At 41.5% G+C, this 8843-nt stretch overlaps 1 protein-coding gene across 10 annotated transcripts in view; it reads left to right on the forward strand.

Annotated features, from left to right (window-relative positions):
- Positions 1 to 3399: 3399 nt before the first annotated feature.
- herc1 (HECT and RLD domain containing E3 ubiquitin protein ligase family member 1) overlaps positions 3400 to 8843 on the forward strand; it is a 105030-nt gene continuing 99586 nt past the window's right edge. For all 10 annotated transcript variants that reach the window (XM_080729817.1, XM_080729819.1, XM_080729825.1 and 7 more), the window contains exon 1: positions 3400 to 3573. The gene's annotated coding sequence lies outside the window, so the exon portion shown is untranslated. The remainder of the gene's footprint in view (positions 3574 to 8843) is intronic.

Here is an 8843-nt window from a genome sequence, read left to right on the forward strand (position 1 = left end):
CTATATGAACTTGACTTTGAGATTCCATCGAACATTTACAATAACAAAGCCCTTGATCTGCATGCAGAGTCTAATCTAACCACAATTTATTTAGTTATTACTTGTGGATCAGAAGTGTCTCTGAGGGATTGTGCACACATGGCCAGCAGAGAACGCTGTTGTCTGCTGTAAAGCAAGGTCCATTCAACAATGTTTCACAGATCCTCCGCTGCTCTTGGAGCTCGCCCTCCCTCAGATTCAGATCGATTGTAGCCTACCATCAGACGCAATATGTCCAAATATGGGCATTCCCATGGGAATGCCCATCATGGGGTGCAGGAGATTTATATATATAATTATATTATATATCTAACATATAATTTTCCGAATGTCTGTCTGTCTGTCTGAGTGTCTGTCTGAAACCGCGTTTCTCCTCAGTGGCTGGAGCAATTGATCTGAAATCGCATCACCATCAGCATATGAACACACCTGACATAACTGTGAAGCCCGTTTGTCACTTTCACAAATCGTATGCTGTATAATTGCATTTTTATGGTGTATCTATATCTATTTAGCCTACAGTACCTTTTGTGACCACACATGTTAAGGGAGGGGCGCTGTTGTTCAGGCCATGCACAATCACACACAAACACACACACACACACACACACACACACACGGGGGGGGGGGGGGGGGGGGGGGGGGGGGGGGGGAGTGTGTGTGTGTGCAGGCGGGCAGGCGGCGGGCGGGCGTGGGGGGGGGGGGGGGGGGTGGGGGGGCGGGGGGGGCGGTTCTGGCCCTGTTACAGATGTTGTCCAAAATCATGCAGATCGGTACACAGTATCTCTGTAGCCGTTAAATGGAACGGGTATTTCTTACATTGATGCTCCTACATATTAGCATGCAAGCACCAGTTAAAGTTACTTTCCATCCCTCATATACTGTGTGCACAGTGCACATCCCATAATCCACACACTGCACATCATTTCGGAGCTCATATCTTTGAACGGGTAAGGGCTAGTTGATATAATCAGGGATCTCCATAAATGGGCATGCATGAAAGGGTCCCTTTCATGCATTCCCAATTAAGGAGATCCCTGATATATCAATATTAAGCCATCTGGGATGGACTGGGCTTCTGGCCTAGTACCAGGCATATGCCCGATGAGCCGATAAGTGGGCCTGTGGGCCTGTTCACGCCAGTTGTGGTGGGCTGGTCTGGGCCAAGATGCAAGGGCCGAATTTATGTCCCAGTCCGGCCCTGCATGAGATTGACACAATATGTCCATATATGGATTGGACAAGATATTGGCTTAATACAGGGCCGGCGCCAGGAAACATGTCCAAAAAAGCAGAAGGCCCTATAACCAATTTCAATGATTTCACTGGTGAAAGCACCTATAGCAGGGGTGGGCAACTTTGATGATGGAGAGGGCCACTACATTTTCACACTCACTCCAGAGGGCCACAATGCATATATACAACAAAAATAGCCGATCTACAAGCTCAAAACACATCGCAGTGCGACGCGTTTTGAGCTTGTAGATCTGCTATTTTTGCTCATGCACCCTTGTGCCGCTGGGCCTGGCTTAATATTGATGACATCAGGGATATCATCTCCATATGGGTATAAAAGGGACAAGGACGACCATATATGGAGCGTCACATGGGCTTAATATTGATGACATCAGGGATCTCAATATGGGCAAAATTGGGCATAAAAGGGACAAGGATGGCCATATATGGAGCGTGACATGAGACGTAGGTTTTGATGCTACCTACCGTCGCAATAACTTGAGGATTCAAGGAAAATAATATGTTTTTCTCATTACCAAAATGATCTGAGGAGCGCATTTGAAATATTCCAAATGAAAATGGGTAAGGTTTGGTAGGCTAATGTTATTAGACTAGCCGTGGCATGGGACCAGATCAGGGTCAGTGGTTCAGACTACAGTAATGAGATACTTCAATAGTTTCCTATGGAAATAAGCTTAGTCTTTTCTAGGATCTCCTTTTAGTAGACCTTGTACCAGTGAACTGTACCGTCATGAAACTGTGCCTTTTCCTATGCAAACTTCTAATAAAGTCTTCAATCAATCAATCAATCAATCAACCAATCAATCAATCAATCAATCAATCAATCAAACCTATATATAGGCTTATCTGACCTTACCCAATTATGGATCCACCCTTGTGGAGATGAGATGTGCTCTCAACTGTGGAAGTCTGCGAACCTTTCTGGTTGTGTACACTAAATAATATGTAGGCCTATTTATAGCATTATCAGACCGAGTGGGCGGGGTCTATGGTCTGGAGCAAGGCTAATGTATTTATTCATTTACTGTAGATGCTTTTACCACCTACAATCCAACTGAGAACAGTAGCCTATTATTTAGTTTGCCAAAAAGAAGCTATATGGCTATTAACAAGCCGAGATAGCTTAGTCATTGTTGCCCTTTTGCCCTACATTTAAGAATACAGCTGCAGTCAGTGTATAATGTAGTATTTATATCTATACTATAATTTTGCGAATGTCTGAGTGAGTGTCTGTCTGTCTGTCTGAGTGAGTGTCTGTCTGTCTGTCTGTCTGTCTGTCTGTCTGAAACAGCGTTTCTCCTCAGTGGCTGGAGCAATTGATCTGAAATCGCATCACCATTGAACACACCTAACATAACTGTGAAGCCCGTTTGTCACTTTCACAAATCATATACTGTATATTCGCATTTTTATGGTGTATCTATATCTATTTAGCCTACAGTACCTTTTGTGACCACACATGTTAAGGGAGGGGCGCTGTTGTTCAGGCCATGCACAATCACACACAAACCCACACACACACACACACACACACACACACGGGGGGGGGGTGTGTGTGTGTGTGTGTGTGTGTGTGTGTGTGTGTGTGTGTGTGTGTGTGTGTGTGCAGGGCTGCAGGCGGGCGGGCGGGCGGGGGGTTCTGGCCCTGTTACAGATGTTGTCCAAAAATCATGCAGATCGGTACACAGTATCTCTGTAGCTGTTAAATGGAACGGGTATTTCTTACATTGATGCTCCTACATATTAGCATGCAAGCACCAGTTAAAGTTACTTTCCATCCCTCATATACTGTGTGCACACACAGTGCACATCCCATAACCCACACACTGCACATCATTTCGGAGCTCATATCTTTGAACGGGTAAGAGCTAGTTTATAATAAAGCACAGTAGGTGCTGTAGCATGTCTTTTCATCTACCAACAATCTGTGCTGGGGCCCGCCTGGGGCCCTGCAAGGGGGGTTAGAAGGGACGTGAACATCTTTTCAATCGCCCCACAATCTATGCAGTGGGGCCATGCGAGGGGGGTTGTGGAGGGGCGGGGTTGCCTAGGAGTGAAGGCAAGGGAACACTCCTTCTTCCTGAAGTCATTGCAGTGGAAGAGAAGGTGCAGGAGATGATCTGAGAGGTGGGACAGTCTGTCTGCTTCTGTCCCCTTTTCACTGTAAACAAACAGCGACGAGTATTATAGACATAATATAGCTTTTGGTGAAATGAAGTGCAGTTGCGTACGTGTCAAGGTAATAATAGCCTAAAGCCAAGAAGAAGACAGTTGCTGGTAAGCGGTGCTTTTATGCCAATTAAAGCTAGCTAGCTGTTAGCTAACGCTACCCTGCCTAAGCTATCAATGCTAACATGTTTTAGCTGGATAACATGGTATAAATGAGGCTTTTGGACATGTAACGTGAATGTAACGGGACTGTATGTATGTTACATGTGTTGTACGTACCTTGCAACGTTGCAAGTCCATTGCTGACTTTGTTTTTCTGGTCCACTGGCTAGCTAACGTTAGCCAACTATAGCTAACGTCAACATTAGTTGTCAGTCATGTTTATTTCTATTTTCTGTTTTGATTCGAAACAAACCATGCATGGCAGGTTCATCTCTTGACATTGCCTGCTGTGTTCGATTATTTAGCCCTAAAGGTAAACGTTTGCTAGTGTTCTGTGGTGTCATGAATGTGCACGATTATAGCTGACAGAAGCAGCAGGTTTAGCAGCTGTGTCATCATGGTACAGTAGAGCTAATATGTAACGGTTTCTGCACCATCTACCTTCAGTTCTGCACCATATACCTCCAGTTCCACCTTCCCTCTCAATCTTTATTTTCAGGACCATTTAGTTATCTAAACGGCGTAGCTAGCTGTCTTGCTGTCAGGTCACTTTGGACTGTACATGATTTGAAACTCGTTGGTTTTGTTCAGAGTCAGACAAGCTGATTTTGGCCTCATGCGTTATGTGTTTTTAAACTGCTCAGTGGTTAATTAAAATGGGGTTTAGCTGCCTAATATGTATTATCAATTTGTGGGACACATTGACTTGACAATGTTTGACAACCTTTTATGTAGACATCTAGACACTGACAGATGAGATCAAAGTATGTGTTGGCTGCTATCAATGGCATTCAGCACTGACAAGGTCTATGGCTGACTGCCACAGATGTTCTGACTAGAGGGGCAGGAGTCAAGGAGTTTACAATAGATTTTTGGTAGCAGTTTTCAGATGTGTTTCCATGATGTGACTTGATGCTGAGTTTAGTTTGTCCATGTTGAATATTGAATAGGAATATTCACTACAGTGATTGAGTTTGAAATTAATTTGTCCGCCCATTTGTCACACAAATTCGCATGACCCCTTTAACAATAGAAAAGGTGACTTCATAGTATGCTTAGGGATTTTGTAAGGAATATCGGTACATCCTACAGTATGACGTTTGATTGAACCACAGTCAGTTGAAAATTGAAAACGTAATTATTATTGTGCACCTGACTTTGTAGGCCCTATTATGTACAGGGGGTTGACTTGACTAAGGTCTGAGAGGCACTTGCCCGTCGGGCAAGTACAAGTCATTATCTACTTGCCCAAAGGTCATGCCCACTTGCCCGAAAAGTAAATTGCCCAGTAAGTAAAATTTGAATTGCCGTTCAATTTAACCTTTAAAAATGTCATACCTCAATTTTTATCCAAATACCTACATAGTTATGATTGAATATGACTTCACATATCACACCTATTTTTATATTTTTTTACAGTGAAAAAAGCACATTATAGGTAAACAGTGCTTTACTTTACATTCCAAAGACCAGAAGAGCGCTTTGGCCACGTTCAGGTGTTTAGACCGATATCTCCTGCTGTATTGTTTTTATATAGTTGTGTCCCCTTCCAAACTAGCACTTGCCCGGTCGGGCAACCTGAAAACAAACTCCACCTGCCCGAAAGTTTTATTTACCTGCCGGGGGCAGGTGGGCAAGCCTTAGCGTCAATGCCTGAGTAATATAAAGTTATAAACCTGCTATACTTGATGCCATAGTAAGGTACTTACTTGACTGTGGTCGATTCTGTACTGTGGTCTGCTTTTTTTCTGAGTCTACTCTAGACCAAATCTCTTTGCAGAAAATAGCCCATCTATATAAGTTCACATCAAGTCACGTTGCAAGGCGCTCTGAGCTTATAGATTGGCTATTATCAGCTAATGTTCCCTCCAGAATAGGGATGCTAGGGTTGTTACAAGGGTTAAAGGTTAAATGGTTAAATACAACCTCTCGCCTAAGACAGTTGAAGTGGTAAATGTTGCACATTAATCCTCACCTAAGAAGACAGAGGTGTGATAGTGCACAAAGCCAGAATCCCATTTTGAAGACATCTCATGTTATGTTTTTTAAGCGGCCAAGGGTTTTGACAAATCACACATTAAAAATCACACATTAGTTAAGCTGTTTTTTTTTTACAATTATTATTTAAATTATTACACTTATTTGATTGAATGATATCCAACTTTTCAGGCCAATATATTTGTTGGGGAGCTCAAAGCTATACTATGTTCCCTCAACTCAATGTTTAGTAATGGTTAGGAATAGGCTTGGGATTAAGGTTGAGGGAACATTGGGCCAATAGTCAGGGGCGTTAGGGATATTTTGCGCTATATTAGTCTAAAAGCGTCGAATGTTGCACAGATGTAGCCCAGGGCATGCTCTAATGATTTAGCTAGGGCGCCCGAGTCGGCGACCTTCGGGGTCGCCACGAGCGGCCAAATCAAGTTGGGCTCCCATCGACTTTCTATACAGGAGGAAAATACCCAGAAAAATATCTTCTTTAAGTAGGATGTGAGGGTCTAACTAGGGGTTTGTCATGATGCTGAATCCATTGCAATCATTTGTTTTGCACAAAAAACATTCCTTGGGCTATAAATGGCCCAAGAAACACCCACAAAACTGTGAAAAGTGATGACTCATCACCTTCATCACTAAACCATCGTTTTCTGGGGCCATTTATAGCCCAAGGAAAGTTTGTTGTGCAAAACAAATGCTTGCAATGGATTCAGCATCATGACAAACCCCTAGTTAGACCCCTCACATCCTACTTAAATACCCAGGAAAAAATATTTTTTTCTGGGTATTTTCCTCCTGTATAGAAAGTCGATGGGAGCCCAACTTGATTTGGCCACTGTGGCGACCCCGAAGGTCACCGACTCGGGCGCCCTACCTAAATCATTAGAGCATGCCCTGGGCTACATCTGTGCAAAATTTGGCACTTTTAGACTAATATAGCGCAAAATGGCCATGTTATCTCCCTAACGCCCCCCGACTACAAGGAAAAGTAGGGCAGAGGGAACATAGACAAGCTCCCAATGTAGGAGTACACTGCACCTTAATTTTACATAATTTGGCTGGGCAATTATTCATTACACATGACAGTACACTGCATAGTAATCAGTAACAAGTTATTACTGTAGCAACAGGCGCCATTTCCAGATGACCAAATGCAATCAATGCTTTTGATATTTGTGAAATTAATATCAACCATTATGCATTTAATTGCTTAATAGCAATATACTAATAATTATACATAATATATCCTTTGAATTCCAATGCTTTTTTTTTTTAACATAGTCTAGTTCACTGGTTCTCAAACCTTTTTCATGCCAAGGACTCCATCAGAAAAAAATGTGCCAGGGGCCCTCATACAAGATTGGTGTTGTTAAAATGTTTTAAAATATTAGATTTAAATTTTTTATAGATATCTGAAAGTTTCTTTAAAAATAGCAGATCTACAAGCTCACGTTGCTCATTGTGCTGCATTTTGAACTTGGTAGTTCAGCTATTTTAAAAGAGCTGGTGTACTCTATTAGGGATGGGACGATAAGCCGATATTATCATTTATCGTGAGCTTGTAGATCTGCAATTTTGGGGGAAATGTTTCTGCCCAAGATAATGGATGTTGGGGATATAGTTTGATCATCGCGATAATATCGTAAATCACGATTTCCTTTGGTCACAATAATCGTGTTGTGACATTTTCATATCGTCCCATCCCTATACTCTATAGTCGGGTTAAAGTGATTAATTGATTTTGATGCTATTAACACATTTTTCCTGGTTGGGGACCCCCTGAATCCCTCAAGGACCCACTTTGAGAACCACTGATCTAGTCGTTATAGTAGATTAATAATAATGGGCCTAGAAGATCCTGTGAATTTGGCATCTTTTCTGTTTAGTTTGAAATGACTCAATGCCAGTCTGCTAGATAACATTGATCATTACTTACCATCATTCTATATTGTGTATTGTGTCTAGGTCCCTGACCTGTTTACAATTAAGACTGCATCAGTTGTTGTGGATCTGATGTGCATGTTCAGGGGCGATGTTTGTGGCCATATATAAGTATAACCAACCAATCACAACATGGACAAAATCACTGCAGGAATTTACTTTACGAATGAAAAGCAATGCATTATGTTAAACAAATATGAAGAAGTAAAATTCAGGCTAAAAGCAAAACAGTTATATCTGCCAAATGCAGGAACTTGGAAGGACTGCTGGCAAAACAATCACAGACTATATGAATGCATACATTCAAGGCGTATATTATCACTGCAAGAAAATAAGAAATATATACATGCCCATCCCAATGTCCAATAAAATGGTGCTGGGTCAGCAAAAATGACCTTGTAGATAAAATGGCTCCTTTTCGAGGATTTTATTTTGTGCACGTTTTGTGCAACACAGGCTCTTCTTCCCGACTTATTTATGATTAATCTTTTTTTTTTAATCAAAGGTCTTTTTATTATTATTTTTCCTTTCTTTATGATTAATCTTATCTGACTATGCTTACATTTGTGTATTCCATTAAATTCATGTGTTAGATGTATTCTTATGGGGTTTATGGTAATTGTTTAGTTGCATAATTCCGTGCCCGTATGTTGAGACGCAGAGACCGCTAGTTTGTTCAGGGCAGCAGCACATAAAGAAAGTTTGCCTTGTGCAAATGTAATCCCATTATTAAACTTAATTGGGCTAGATGAATGATGAAGTGTTGGACATTAATAAGCAATGAAGACTCTATCACCCTCTTTATCTCTCTCTCAAAGTAAACCCACACACACACACACACACACACACACACACACACACACACACACACACACACACACACACACACACCTACTGTATATACAGTATATACCGGTAGCCGTTTATAGCTGCAGTGTCGTTAACAAGAATATTGTGCTTTAAGCTAGATGGGGAAAAGTAGCCAGCTACAGGGAGCGCACACTAGTTCAATTAGAACAATTTGTTGCGCATTATTACAGTATTATTCTGCTTGAAAATGTAGTGAAATTAACCCAGTGTATGGTGTCATTGATCGTAACCGACCTAATCAGACAGATTAATGTAGGTTGCCATTAAAATTTAATTCAGTCATTGAAAATTCTGACCATTAAAAATAAACTATTTATGGATTCGGTGTTTGGTCTTTTTGCCATTTTATCACACCCCCTCTTTCCTAAATATGTCAAACAACATGACTTTTTCCAAGCCAAAGGGAGAAG

This window comes from Nannobrachium achirus (genome assembly GCF_963921795.1).
Source record: "Nannobrachium achirus genome assembly, chromosome: 7".
NCBI lineage: Eukaryota > Metazoa > Chordata > Actinopteri > Myctophiformes > Myctophidae > Nannobrachium > Nannobrachium achirus.